A 15,355-nucleotide genomic window follows, 5' to 3' on the forward strand; every position below is an offset into this window, starting at 1 on the left:
ACCCATTGAACTCAGGATTACACTTACTTCAGCCTTGCGCCCCCAGTGATGTTTTGTTTTATTAAAGATTCTTTGTTGTGAGAGCGAGGTACTTAGAGACTATACCCGTTTTACTCTAACTTGGTCCAGATTTTCGTCCCCTTTGCAGCCAGTTTCATGTGCCTCAGTGACAGAAAATGACAACACAGCAGCTTTACAATCGTAACACTTCTTCATGACTAGCACCATATTCTATTGTTAATCCCATTTTACAGGTCAGGATGGAGAGAGGACATATTTAGGTCAAGTTAGAATAAAAGCAATAGAAGGAACATATTCTTAAAGTTTGCGAGAGTGGAGACGTAGACAGACCTTCAGAACTGCGATCGTAATTTGTGACACAGCTGAAGATGCTTGATGTGGACAGTTACCTATGGAACCGATGTCGACGTTAGATGTGGCTATCCTGCATCCCACGATATAGTGTGCATTTAACAGCTAGGTAGAGCAGCCCAAAATGCTTTACTGTCATCATGGGTTTCTAAATTGACAGTCCAGAGGGTTGGGAGTTTGAGCACACCACCTCTCTGTTTAAGTTTTATGATGGTAATTTTGGTGGTACGATTTTGTAATATAGGGTCGAGTTGGGTAAGGTTTATGTTACCTGGGAATGATGTTGCATAAGTTGGATGTTCCATAGGGTTTATGTTACATGGTATTGATGTTACATAGTGGCTATGTTAAATACGGTTGATATGGTCAAGTATTGATGTTACTTAGAATTGATGTTACCTTGTGTTGGTTTACGGTTGATGGTAATGCGTTGATGCTATAGAGCGTTGATGTTACATAGCGTTCCCAGGGATCTTTTATTGAGTTAATTTTGAAGGAGGGTTGATGTTGTAAGACTATGTATGTTGTAGTGTGCTGATGTTACCTAACTTTCTTCCATGATGATGTTACAAAGCATTGATGTTACCTACCGTTCCCCCGCGACTTGGTCTCTCCACACACGCACCCCCCCCTTCCCTCCTACCCCCCCTAAGCCACTCCTCCCACAGGTGCGCCAGGGTGGGTGATGGTCGGGGTGGCTGGCAAGGGGAACATGACCAGCCCGCACCTCCTACAGAGTCGACAGGCACGTTGACCCCCTCGGCCTCCCCATCCAAGGGGGGGTTGGCGCCCCCCTGATGGCCGACCGTCCCGCCTACCCGTGGCTGTCCCCCCCCAGTAGCCGCGCCGCCGTTCGCCAAGAGGAACGCTCCCCGACGCTTTCCATCGGCTCGGCTCTTACCCTCGGATCCACTCTCTCCCTCCCTCTCTGCTCCGACCGCTCCTCACCCTCCTCCCGCGCCTCCTCCCGCGGGTCGTCTACGTCGTCGTCTTCGTGGTCGTCCCAATGGTCCTGGACGACTCTCTTCTCCAACGCGTCCTACGGGGAGAGCCTGGTGCCCCCCGAGGCCTGTCTCCTGCCATGCTCCTTCTCTCACGCCAAAGGTACGAGATTTAATAATTATGTCCCCTTCTTCCATATCTGTATTAGCTATCGCCTTTTCAGACACAGGTAGGAGATTTATATTAGTTTCCCATTCCTTTTCTACTTATTTTTTTCGTTGTTTCAAAGAAAGGTTGGAGATTATACCTAAGGTTTCCCTCCCTCGCCAGTTTTCCTCCTTTCTATTCTGTGTGTTTGAACATCTTCGTCATCATCCGTAATCATAATTTACATCATCATCATCATCATCATCATCATCATCACAATCCATCATCATCATCATCATCATCCATCATCATCATCATCATCATCATCATCACAATCCATCATCATCATCATCATCATCCATCATCATCATCCATCATCATCATCATCATCATCATCATCATCATCATCATCATCCATCATCATCATCATCATCCATCATCATCATCATCATCATCATCATCATCATCATCATCACATCATCATCATCCATCATCATCATCATCATCATCATCATCATCATCATCACATCATCATCATCCATCACCATCATCATCCATCATCCGGCATCATCATTACCGGTCATCACCATTCTTCAACATCCATCCCGCAACATCATTATTCATCATTATTCAGCGTTGACATTTATCATTCCTAAATAAACCGCATAAAAAATGATTGCAGGTTTATCAATGTGTACTCGTAGCCTTCGAATCAGTATTTTTTTTTTTATTCATTCCCACTAAGCAACGGGAAATAACTTATGTCTCGTATCTTTTGCTCTGTTTCTTTCCTGCCCTGTATCATCCCCATCCATTCAGCTTAACTCTCCACACTTCCCTACCCCAGTTTCCCTCTCACATTCTATCCTTACCACCTTTCTCTTCCAGATTTCCCTTCCACATCTGTTTCCATCCCATTCTTCATTCCAACACCATCACCACCTTCTGTCCATGCTTCCTCTTTCAGCTAAGATTATTCCTCATTTTGTTCCAATCCACTTTCAGTTATCCTTTTTTTCTTTTGTTTTTAGCATCTTAGCTTTTATCTTTCGTTCTGTCACAAATCACGGTTTTCAATTATTTCTCATACTACCTCATATTTTATCACACTGCAGTCTCTCTGTCTCTGTCTCTCTCTCTCTCTCTCTCTCTCTCTCTCACGCACAAACAGCCTATTATGCAACCCATCACAACACAGAGAGAGAGAGAGAGAGAGAGGAGGAAGAAGAAGAAGGAAGGCAGTTAAGATGGGAGAAAGTTGATGAATGAAAGCATGAGAAGGAATAAAAGGGGAAATATATAAAAACAGGAGAAAGGATGACCAAAAGAAAGGAAGAGGGAAGTGTAATGGATGGTGGATAGTTAGTGGGAAAAATGAGATTGCTACGAAAAAATATGAAAAGGAACGAGATAAAATGATATGATGCTTGGACATAAAGGGAACATTAAAAGAAATTAGATTAAGGAGAGGGAGATGGTGGTGGGGAGTGGCAAGGGAGACACAATAAAGAAGTTGTAAGGGACAGGGAACGATAAACTACGGTAAGAATTTAGGAGAAAAGTTTTGAGAGGAAAGGAATGGAATGAGAAGACTAGGGGAGGATGGAAGATGAAGGGAAGAAAGTGGAAGGCGGTGAAGGGAGGAAGTGACCGCGGAAGAGAAGAGGAAAGGAATGTAAGAGGGAAAGAGGAGGACTATAAACTTGACAATAAGAAATTATATTTTTTAGTCATATATATATATATATATATATATATATATATATATATATATATATATGAGAGAGTGAGTGAGTGCACCAAATCCTTTGACGTCCCTTACACACACACACACACACACACACACACACACACACACACACACACACACACACACACACACACACACACACACACACACACACACACACACACACACACGAGTTCCTTCCTGAACTCCACACATTTTCTCGATCCAGGCTTTATTAACTACGTTTCTCCCACACTTCACCTCGTCTGTCTGTCTGTCTGTCTGTTTGTCTGTCTGTCTGTCTGTCTGTCTGTCTCTCTCTCTCTCTCTCTCTCTCTCTCTCTCTCTCTCTCTCTCCAGTCTGTCATTTTCTCCTTTTATCATTCCCACTTTACATTTTTTCTACCTCCCTTTGCTCACACTAATATCTATATATCAAGGAAGTTTGCTAACGTTCTGATTAAGGTACCACCAATATGTAGTATGCAACAAGTGATTCATACATTTGTTTGTCGTACACTTGATGAAAAAACAATCTTATATACAGATGACCTATATTTTTACAATAAGCGCAGTTATTTATCGCGTTGTTTTTTTTTTCATTAGTCTAATATTTGTGACTGAACTGTTTACATCATATGTTGCATATAATATTCTTCATGTCTTACTGATTTAATTTCTGGCCACGTACACCTGTGACTAGTTACGGGAGAATATTTTCATACATTTCGTTCACGGTCTCAAAGCGTAAGATGGAAAATTGTTAAGATAGTTTTTTGATTGAGTGTACATCAGCCACACTTCTAATTACCGTATATCACAGGACAACTGGATTTCACACGCCAGTGCAACAAGGTCAATAGTAGGGGTATGACACACCCATCGTGGATTGTTGGTAAAGATATTGCAGTTAGAGAAATTAATAAACATTTGGTTTTGCCTGAAGCTTTGGATGACCGCACCGGAAACTCACAATGTGACAGCAAGAGTGTGGAGATGAAAGTGTTAATAAGATTAACGTTTTTGGATGATTTGACTGATTCTGGAAAAGCAGGAAGTAGCTTAAGGATGAAGTAAGGAGTTATCGCCCATCAGCATCTAGAAGTGAGAAAACTATTGCTCAATTTAAGGTTCTCATCCACGCAAACAGACATTTGCTCATCCAGGAAATTGCATGAGACAAATCCTTTTTTTTTTTGGTACAGTTCAAGCCTTACTGACGAGCGATTGTATATGAGACTCATTGCCATCAAATTTATTCAAACATCATTACAGATATCCAAAAAGAGCCACTGGTCATTTCCTCCTCTAGTTTGATTGGCCAGTGTACCTCCAATTCAGCGCTCACGGTAAGGGATAAAGCTTGTATTTGCAGAATTAATATGATTCAGAGACAAAAAGATAGAGCTCCCAGTGAAAGAGACCAATATCACTGGTACCCAAGACAGGTCGAGAGTCGGTAACTGTAAGCGAAGGTCATGCTGCACACAGTTTTTGACATGTAAGGAATTGTGTACGTAGGGTATAACCTGGATTTACCATACATGTGGAGCTCTGTGTCTGGAAGTGTTGAATCGACTCTAGAAGTGGAATGGTGTTGGGGGGGGGGGGCTGCTTCACCACAACAATTTCCCACCTACACAGCCCTTGTATCCAGCAAGTTTTGGACAAGAAAATTTTTCATAGTCCTACATCCACATTATTCACTGACTTCGCAACGTGCAACGTGTGATTATTTCCCAGAACTCAACCTCGCGATGAAAAGGAATTGTTTTGATTCGACTGAGAGCAACCACTCTGGAAAGATATAAATACTCAGAAGAGCATGAAGAAAGATGAATTCCAGAAACCCCCTCCATCAGTGGCAGTAATGTTGGAAAAATTAGGTTGATAAGGTGTGGGAATACTTTAAAGGGGATAAGTGAAGTATGTATCTAATATCCAACAAAACTGAGCTGGCTTACCATGATACATTTTTTTTTATCTCACCAAGTGTAACCAAACATCTCAATCCCGGAGGGGCTGGCCACAGAAAATCTCGTTTGCGTCACCCTCGCCTCGATCGCCAGTCACTTCTCTCTCTCTACTCTTTCCTCCTCTTTCTTCTCTATACTCTTTCCTTCCCTCTCCTCTCCCCGTACTGTCTCCTCACCCCTCCTCTCACAGTACTCTTTTCTTCTCCTTCTTGTCCTGTTCTCTTTCCTCTGTCTTCAGCCTGTACCATTTCCTCTCTCCTCTCCTCTCCTCTCCCGTACTCTTCCTTCTCTTCTTCCCCATGTACTCTCTCCTTCCTTCTCCTCTTCCCATACTCTTTCTTCCTCACTCCTCAACTTTCCTGTCCCTGTCTCCTCAGCTCACCTCTCTCATACTTTTCCATCCTCTCTAGTGTCCTCATATTCCACCTTTTCCTCTCTCTCCAGTCTTCGTACTCTTTCCTCCCAGCTCCACCCCATACTCTTCCTTTCTCTCTCTTGTCCTCGCTTCGTACTCTTTCTTCGCCCTCTCCTCCCCATACTCTTTCCTTCCCTCTCCTCCCCATACTCTTTCCTTCCCTCTCCTTCCCATACTCTTTTCTCAAATCTCCTCCCCCAGTAATTTTTCATCCCTTCTCTCCCCAAACTCTTTTCTCTTGTCTCCTCTCCCCTCCACTCCCGTACTTGAGTTCCTCAGCCTCTCCTCTCCTCAGACTTCTCCGTTCCTCTCCATACTTTTTAATTCTCTCCTCTCCCAATAATTTTTCCTCCTCCTCCTCCTCCCTTTCTCTCTTCTTTCTCTCCTCTAATACCCTCTCCTTCGCTCTTCTCTCATCGCACTCTTTCCTTTCCTCTTCTCTCGTCATAATCTTTCCCCTCCTCTCCTCTCTTCTCTTCGTCTCTCCTCTCCCCATAATCTTGAGTTTCCTCTCCCTTCCTCTCTCCTCGCCTCTCCTCACCGCATCCCTCTCCTTTCCTCTCCTCACAAACTTCCGTTTCCTCTCTTTTCCCTTCCTCTTTTCTTTCCACCTCCCTTTCCATGCCCTATCCTCCCCGGTCTCCCTTACTCTATTCCAAGTCTCCCCTGTTACTTGCCTCTCACCCCAGTTATCTCCCTTTCTCCCCTGTTTCTTCCCTCTCTCCCTAGTTACCTTCCTCTCTCCCCAGTTACCTTTCTCTCTCCCCAGTTACCTTCCTCTCTCCCCTGTTATCTTCCCCTCACACCCCTGTTATATCCCTCTCTCCCCTGTCACCTCCCTCTCTCCCCTTGCTTTTCCTGTGGGTTGTAAAAGAGAATGAGCGAGAAAAAGACTGCTTGCTCGGTGAACTGTGAATTTCTATGCTGATACTGGGGTTTGGATGGGTGTTTTTCTTCGCATTCTCTCTCTCTCTCTCTCTCTCTCTCTCTCTCTCTCTCTCTCTCTCTCTCTCTCATTTCAGTATCTCACTCCTACTTTCTCCTCCCCTCTTTCCTTCCCTCCCTCTCTCATGCCTTCCTCCTTCCCTCTCTTCCTCTTTCCTACCTTCCTCCTTCCCTCCCTCCTTGACTCCTACCTTCCACCCTCCCTCCCTCCCTCCCTCCTGCCTTCCTTCTACCTTCCTTCCCTCCCTCCCCTCCCTCCTACCTTCCTCCCTCCCTCCCCTCTTCTATCTAAAGGTCTCTCTCCCCTGCTTTGATCTTCCCCTCTCTGTTCTTCGCCTCTCTCTCTCTCTCTCTCTCTCTCTCTCTCTCTCTCTCTCTCGTTTTATCAAAATAAAATATTAATAATAACAACAACAACACTAATAATAATAATAATAATAATAATAATAATAGTAGTAGTAGTAGTAGTAGTAGTAGTAGTGATGATGATAATAATAATAATTCTAATAATAATAATAATAATTAGATAATAATAATAAGAACAACAACAGCAGCAGCAACAGCAGTAATAATATTCACCACCACCACCACCACCATCATCATCATCAGCATCATCAGCATCACCCCAGCCCTAATTCCCGCATTAAATAAAATGTGGAGTCAGTGGAAAAATATTTATCACTTATACTGTATAATTTATTTTATTTTATTTTTTTAATTAGACAATACTTTTTTCCCTGCTTGGACCCTCTCTAGATATTAATGGAAACTGAGTGTGTTGTATATAGTGGTGGTTGTTGCTCTCTCTCTCTCTCTCTCTTTTGAGCCCATCCGAACGTGAACCCAGTGGAGTGCCGGCTGAAATCCTTTATATGAAGTTTATCATCCTCCTTTCGGGGGATAGGGAGGGAGTTGAGGGACTTTGGTATAACCGAGTCATCTACAGAATATTTGTGTGTGTGTGTGTGTGTGTGTGTGTGTGTGATGTTATGTGCATGTGTATCTGCGTTCGTGTGCATACAGTGAAAGAAAGTATGCTATGTTTAACGCAAGATCGTATGCGATTTGTGTGTCTGGTGGGAATTGGCCGAGTAGTGTAGACTACATACATACATACTCGTACATACATAATATACATCCATCCATCTATCATCCAAGCCTGTGTTGCCCCATGTGGAGCGTTAGAGTCCGGGGCTAGGCAAGTTGGTCCTGACACTTAAGATGAGTGTGATACATATATACATACGTACATCATTTGTACACATACCAATTTCTGTACACAAAGCATATGTACATGTGTGTGTGTGTGTGTGTGTGTGTGTGTGTGTGTGTCATTTATTCTTGCCACCACCAGGCGATTTTGTTTAACTTAAGGGGTGTTTCGTAGTGAAAGGATTCGGTAACTAAATTAAAACGAAAAATTAAGAATCAATCTGGTGGAAAAAAAAAAAAAAGCAGGCAGGCATGTAATCAATCGGTCAGTATCTTATTATTTCATCCGCTTTCAAAATTTAGTGTTCAGGTAAATAAGAATGCTACCAAAGAAGCATGAGCGTTATGTATTGGGCTGTGTTAGTTAAGGGAATTATATGAATATAGACTACTGATTTTGCTATTTTTAATTTCGTATCTGTTTTCCTCCGTAAGGATGTGTAAGAAAATGATTATGTATATAAAGAGAGAAAGAGGGAGAGAGATAGGGGGGGGGAGGAACTGAAGGAAGGAGGGATTGAGAGAGGAAAAAAGAATGGAGAAAGAGAGAGACAAGTTGCATCACAAGCTTTGAAATAATCACTATTACCCCTCAGTATTTTCCTAACACAGTATTACTGTACAAATTTAGTAAACAGCCCTAATTCAGTCCCTTTAAAGTACAATTTTACTGTAGGGAGTACAGTAATTTAAAGCGCCATTTAAATGAAGGCCAGGCGGACATAAACAACGAGCGGGTCACGTGATCAGTGGGCGGGGCTTAGCAATACAGGTACCGCAGGCCCCCTTGCTCGTCCATCGTCACCTTTCCGTCTTTCTTTCCCTCCATCCTTCCTTCTTTATTATTCTTCTGTCCTTCGATTTCTCTTCCCTTCCTTCCTTCTTTCCTTTCTTTTCTATCCATCGTCATCCATCCATCAGTCTCATCTTCCTTCTCGGTCCGTCTCCCTTTCTCCCCCACTTTCTCCTCCATGTCTCCCCCGTCCCTCCCTCCCCCTCCCCTACCCCACCAGTACCTCGACCCCCTAGGCAGCAATGCACCTGCCCCTCATACCCAGTAACGCCATCTTGTGTATACCGTATGTGTGTGTGCTGTGTTCCGTGTTTATCGCAGATTTTCCCTGTCATCTGCCAAAATATGGAGTTTTTACTATAAGGTGAGAAATATTTAAATGTTAGAGCGTGACTGGAGGTGGTAATGATGAAGATGGATGGTAGATTTATGGCAGAATAGGCAAGATAAGTGAAGAGTAGGTCCAGACGCCATGCTGTTTATCTTGGCGAGATGGTTGAAATTATCGTGAAATTTCTCATGCATCCTCTTGGATATGAAGTTTTTGTTATGTGATGAAGAATATTTAGATCATAGAATGTGACTAGAGGTGGTAGCGATGGAGGTAGAGGGTAGATTTATGCCAGAAAAGGCAAGATAAAATAAGGGGAGCTCCAGACGCCGTACATGTTATCGTGCGGTGATGTGAGGAGAGTTAAGTTTATCGTAAAATTTCTCGGTCCTCTGCTGAGATACGAAGTTTTTGTTGTATGATGACGAATATTTAGATAATAGAGCGTGTCTAGAGGCGGTAGTGATGAAGGTAAATGATATACTTATGCTAGAAAAGGCGGGATGAATTTAGGGTAGCACCAAACGCAATGGTAATCTTTCGGTGATGTGAGGTATGACAAAGTTTGTCGTGAAATTTCTCGTTCATCCGCTGATATATGGAATTTTTAAAAATGATAAAGAATATGTAGGAAATTGAGCGTGACTAGAGGTGATGATGATAGTCATGAGTGAGAATGCTTTATTAATAGTGAAAAATGAAGGTGATGGTGATAATGATGGCGAGTGAGTGTGCTGGTGGAGGTGGTGACAATGATGTCGTCGGTGGTGGGAGCAGTGATGGTGGTAGTGTTGCATTTGATGGTCATAGCAGTGAGTGGTGATGATAGTAATGATGGTATTATGTTGAAGATGAGTTGTGTTGAGAATAGTGTTGATGTTGATAGCAGAGGGTGAAGATGGTGATAATGATGATGTATATTTTGATGGTAAATTGTGATTAGTAGTCAGTATAATAGGATGTCCATGTTTGATTAAACCCCTTCACTACGATGCCGTATTATTATTGATATTATTATTATTATTTATTATTATTATTATTTATTATTATTATTATTATTATTATTATTATTATTACTATTATTGTTATTATTATTATTAAGTCGATTACAGTAAATTTTGGAGATAATTTCGAGATGGAGGGATTAGATACGGCCTTCATGAATCCCATTTCATCCCGGGGTATTTCCCTAAGTTGAATAAAAGCGTCTGATAATTGCATGAATAAACTACAGTAGGAATATCCTTTTCTTCCTCCCTCTTTCTCTTCTTCCTCTCGCATCTTCTTCTTCGTCCTTCTTCCTCTTCTTCATCCTTTTTCCTCTTCTTCCTCTTCCGTATCTTCCTCATTCTCGTCTTCCTCCCTTTTCCTCTTCTTCCTTTTCCATTTCTTCCATCATCTTCCTCTTCTATCTCCCTCTTACTTCCTCTTCTTCTTCCCTCATTCCTTCTTACTCTTTCCTCCTCTTCTCCCTCTCCCTCATCTTCCATCCTCTTCCTTTTCTCCCTCTTCCTCGTCCTCTTCCACACTCTTCCTCTTTTTCCTCCCTCTTCCTCTTCCTCTCTCTTCCTCTTCTTCCTCCCTCTTCCCCTTCTTCCTCCCTCTTCCCCTTCTTCCTCCCTCTTCCTCTTCTTCCCTCTTCCTCCTCCTCCTCCCCCTCCCATTCTTTCTCCTCCTCCTCCTCCTCCCCCCTCTTCCTCCATTTTTACTCATCTCTTCCTCTTCTTCCTGTTATTCCCTTTCCTCCCTCCTCCTCCTCCTCAGATTTTGCTTTTCTCTGTTCCTTCTCCTCCTCCTCTTTCTTCTCTTTCTCCTCCTCTTATTTTCCTTCTCATTCGCTTTCTGCTTTTCCTCCTCCTCCTCCTCCTCCACCTGCTTCTCCTCCCCCCCTCACATTGTTTGCTTTCACCTCCCCATTCCCTCCATCTCCCCCTCCTTTTCCCTCCTCGCTTCATTACATCCTATTCATCATCGTTTACTTTTCATTCTCTCTCTCTCTCTCTCTCTCTCTCTCTCTCTCTCTCTCTCATTGTTACTATATTTTTCTCTCACTAGTACAGTAGAGTGGGTTAGTACACCATTCATGGTAGGACGTTGAGATACTACTTGTCCTCTCTCTCTCTCTCTCTCTCTCTCTCTCTCTCTCTCTCAAATCCTTTACGTCTAATAATCTTCCAAGGCTTCCTGTCTTTCAAAGAACCCTTTCACCTTTGGCTTCCGTCTTCTTCACCTCTTTTCTTCTTCTCCATCCTCCTCTTCTTCCTCCTCCTCTTCCTCCTCCTCCTGCTTCTCTTCTTCCCTCTGCTTCATTTCCTTCTCCTCCTCTTCGTTTTTCTCTTCCCTGTCTTTCTTCTTCAGCAGTGTCTTCTTATTCCTCATCCTCAGCTCCTTTATTTCCCTCAATTTGTACTTGTTACAGTTTATCCTCATGTTTCAGTTTCTACCTCCTCTTTCTAACCTTTCCATGTTTTTTTTTTTTTAATTGGCTTCATTCTTCCCTTTTTCTTCGTCTTTCTTCTTCCTTTTCTTCGTATTGAATATCTTCTCCTTCCTTCTCATTCTTTTCCTACTCATTCTTCACTTCCTTTTTCTTTGTGTTCTTTCTCTCACCATTGCATTCTCACCTTTGGCTTCCTTCCTCTTTTCCTCTTGCTTCACCCCCTTTTTCCTTACTCTTCCTCCTCTTCCTCTTCCACTTTTTCTTACTCGTTTTTTTTCCCTTTCTGCTTTTCTTCTGATTTCTCTCCCTTTCGTTTTTTCTCTCTCTTTCTTTTCCCTTTTTTCTCCATCCTCCTTCCCTTTCTCCCTCTCATTTCCCTCTTTCTCTCCCCTCTGTTTTGTTATCTATTGTCTTCCTCTTTACCCCTTCTTTTACTCTTTCCTCACCTTTTTTCCCTTTCTTCTCCTCCTTCCCCCCCTTTCTTCTCCTCCTTCCCCCCCTTTCTTCTCCTCCTTGCCTCTCCTTTCTCTTCCTTTTTTTTCTTTAGTCTTTTTTTTGTATGTCTCACCCCTTCCGTCGTTTCTCTTTCCATATTTTTTTCCCCTTATCAGTCTCTCCGTTTTTCTTACGTTTTCATCCTCTCTCTCTCTCTCTCTCTCTCTCTCTCTCCTTGCAGCATTTTTCCTCAGTTCTCCTGCTTTAAATGTTATATAAACCCTCCTAAAGATATTTCATTCTCTCTCTCTCTCTCTCTCTCTCTCTCTCTCTCTCTCTCCCTGCAGTATTTTTCCCTCGGTTCTCCTGCTCTAAATGTTATATAAACCCTCTTAAAGATATTTCACTTTTAACTTTCACTTTCAGCTCTTTTCCTCCAACGCTGTTTTTTTTTTTTTTTTTTTTTTTTTAGTTGTAATTTTAAGTTTTCCTGTAATTTAATCTTGTCTTATAGAGCTGCTACAAATTCACAGCCAAAAAGAAGTCAAAATTGAAGTGAAAAAATTTGATGATTCCGGTGGCTTGAACCGTGAGTGAGTGAGTGTGTGGCCCATTTAGTTGGGGTGATTTTATTTGGTTTCCCTCCTTCCCCTTTTTTTTTTTATGACTCTTCTCCATCTCACCTTATCCTTGGAGGGAAAAAAGATTGTGAATGATGATGATGATGATAAGGGTGATGGTGATGATGATTGAGATTGATGATTGCGATTATTGATGATGATGGTAATGATTATAATGAAAAAAAAAAATCGTCATGCATAAATTGAGGTCTATCGGATCTTTCGTTTATAAATTTACCTTCATTCGCAGAGCTACCAAACACTTTAAAAAACTTAAGTGAATAAGAAAAGCGAAAAATTGAGTAAAGCAGAATGATTCATGATACTGCTTAACTGCCATGAAGAATTGTCATAAAATTGATTAAGTTCCTTTGTAATTGCGATTCCAGATTGTGATTTCTTTCCACCTCCCGTCTGTGTGTGTGTGTGTGTGTGTGTGTGTGTGTGTGTGTGTGTGTATTCATGCATGTATATATCTGTATCTGTCTATCAATATATCTATCTCGGTCCTGCACATATTTTTTATTAATATATATATATTTTTTTACGCTGCCAATACCCCTCCTGTGACAGGGTTATTATTTTTTCACCATTCTTTTTACAATACAAACTCTGAATTCATTTATTTTTTTTGTATTTGGTTCGTCCACTTCCCTTTTCCTGCCCATCTCCTCCGGCTCCTCCACAATCCTTCAACCTTTTCCTCAGCCAACTCTCCACCTCGCTCCTCCAGGTCTTTCTCTTGCTCCTCCTCCTCCTCCTCCACTCAAGTTCGCTTCCCCCTTCCTCCTCTTCCCTCGCTGCCTTCTCCCTGTCTTCCTCCTCTCTTCCTTCTTCCCTCCTCTCTTCCTTTTTCCAGCTGTTTCCATTAACCATGAATCTCTCGACTCCTTCGCTTTCATTCTTCACTGCACATTCTTTGTCCCTTCATCCCCTGTCTCCCCATCCTTCTCCCTCCCACATTCTACATATTTCTCTCCTCCTTGCACCCCTGTCTTTTCCCTCCTTTTTTCTACCTTCCATCCTTCCTCCCTCATCCTCCTTCGCTCCTAAATTCTTTCATTCTCTGTCCCCCACCTTCGCTGTTCAGTCCTTTCCTTCTTCCATCCTTCATCTCCCTCCTTCCTTCGCTTCAGAATTCTTTCCTTCTTTGTCCTCCTTCGCTGCTCAGTCTTTTCCTTCTTTATCCTCCTTCTTCCTTTTATGTATCATCTTCTCCCACACGTTAGAGATTTCGTTTTATTTCAGCAGATCGTAATGGGCCAAGAGTTAAGTTATTTTTGCAGTACTTATGTGTTATTCTTCTCCCTCCATTCTCACTCTGTCCTTCCTACCTCCCTCCATTCTTTCTCCATCCCCGTCCATTCCCTATCCATCCTTCTTTCCTCTCCATCTTTCCCTCCCAGTCCATCGTCCCTCCCTCTCCTCATCCTTCCCTCCATCTCCATCTTTCCCTTTTCTTTTGTCCTTCCCTCCCCATCCATGCTTCACACCCTCTTGCTTCTTTCTTCATCCTTCCCTCTTCCATCAATCCTTCCCTCCCCCTTCCATTCTTTCCTCCCCCTTCAGTCCTTCCCTCCCTTTTCAATCCTTCCCTCCCCCTTCAAACCTTTCCTTCACCTTTAATCCTTCCCTTCTCCTTCTATCATTCCCACCTCCATCCTCCCCTCCTCCTCTTTCCCTTCCCCACCAGAGTTCCCTCCCCCTTCATCCATCCCCCCATCCTTCTTTCCCCCCACCCATCCATCCCTCAATCCTTCCCTTCCCTCCCGGCCGCTCTATAAATACCTGTAGTGCCCGGAGCCCGCTTGTTGATTGTCATGTAATTGAAAAGTCTCACCTCGCCTAATGAGCAGATTACAGGTAGGTAGGCAGGGAGGCAGGTGCTAGGGCAATGGGAAAAGGAGCTGGATGATGATGATGATGATGATGATGAGTGGAAAAATGTTGATAGTGGTGTGGTGGTGGTGAGGAGGAGAAAAAGGATGAGAAGGATGTATAGAGGAGAAGGATTGTACTGTAGGAAGAAAATATTCGTGGAGAAAAGCATTAAAGAGGAGGAGGAGGAAATGACACAGTGACTCTGCGTGTGAAGTAAGGAAGAGGTTGGAGAAGTAAAGACAGTAGAAAAGAGAGACGTAAAGAGGGAATGTGGGAAAGCAATATCAGGAAAAGAGAGAGAGAGAGAGAGAGAGAGAGAGAGAGAGAGAGAGAGAGAGAGAGAGAGAGAGAGAGAGAGAGAGAGGAGTGGAGGCAAAGAGGGAATGTGGGAAAGCAATATCAGAGAGAGAGAGAGAGAGAGAGATGAGTGGAGGCAAAGAGGGAATGTGGGAAAGCAATATCAGGAAGAGAGAGAGAGAGAGAGGAGTTAAAAAGAGCAAGGAGAAAAAAGGAAGAGGAAGAATGAGAACATGAGTATACAAGAGGTAATGGACTGTCACGTCGTTGGGCATTGAAAGAGGAGGAGGAGGAGCTGAATGAAAAAATTGTGTATGTGTGTGTGTGTGTGTGTGTGTGTGTGAGAGAGAGAGAGAGAGAGAGAGAGGGGGAAGGGAGGGAGGGAAAATGCTAGGCAACTTTTTATGCCCAGCTGTGGGTGATATGTTTCTCTCTCTCTCTCGTCCGTATTCGTTTATTCATTTATTGTTAACTTCCGATTTTTATAATGCTTTAGTTTTTCGTGTTGTTGTCTCTTTTGTTTACGTAATGCTTATTGTTGTTTGTGTCGACTGGAATGAACAAAGAAGTCCTTTGGTTCAGACATACATGAGACAAATATGCCTTTCACACACACACACACACACACACACACACACACACACACACACACACACACACACACACACACACACACACACACACACACACACACACACACACACACACACACAAAGGGCAGCGTGATGCAGTGGCAGAGATGGCCCCTTCCCCCTTAATGTGAAGGACACGGCCACTAAACGTGATGCCATGTTATTCTGAATTATTGTACATACACAAT

General features: G+C 42.8%; 1 protein-coding gene across 1 annotated transcript in view; it reads left to right on the top strand.

Moving 5' to 3' along the window:
* Window positions 1–1,379: 1,379 nt before the first annotated feature.
* LOC145397755 (uncharacterized) overlaps window positions 1,380–15,355 on the top strand; it is a 602,404-nt gene continuing 588,428 nt past the window's right edge. The window contains exon 1 of the mRNA XM_080270779.1: window positions 1,380–1,476. The gene's annotated coding sequence lies outside the window, so the exon portion shown is untranslated. The remainder of the gene's footprint in view (window positions 1,477–15,355) is intronic.

The sequence above is a fragment of the Coenobita brevimanus genome, chromosome 43 (genome assembly GCF_032717465.1).
Source record: "Coenobita brevimanus isolate Jiangsu-jjx chromosome 43, ASM3271746v2, whole genome shotgun sequence".
NCBI classification, from domain to species: Eukaryota; Metazoa; Arthropoda; class Malacostraca; order Decapoda; family Coenobitidae; genus Coenobita; species Coenobita brevimanus.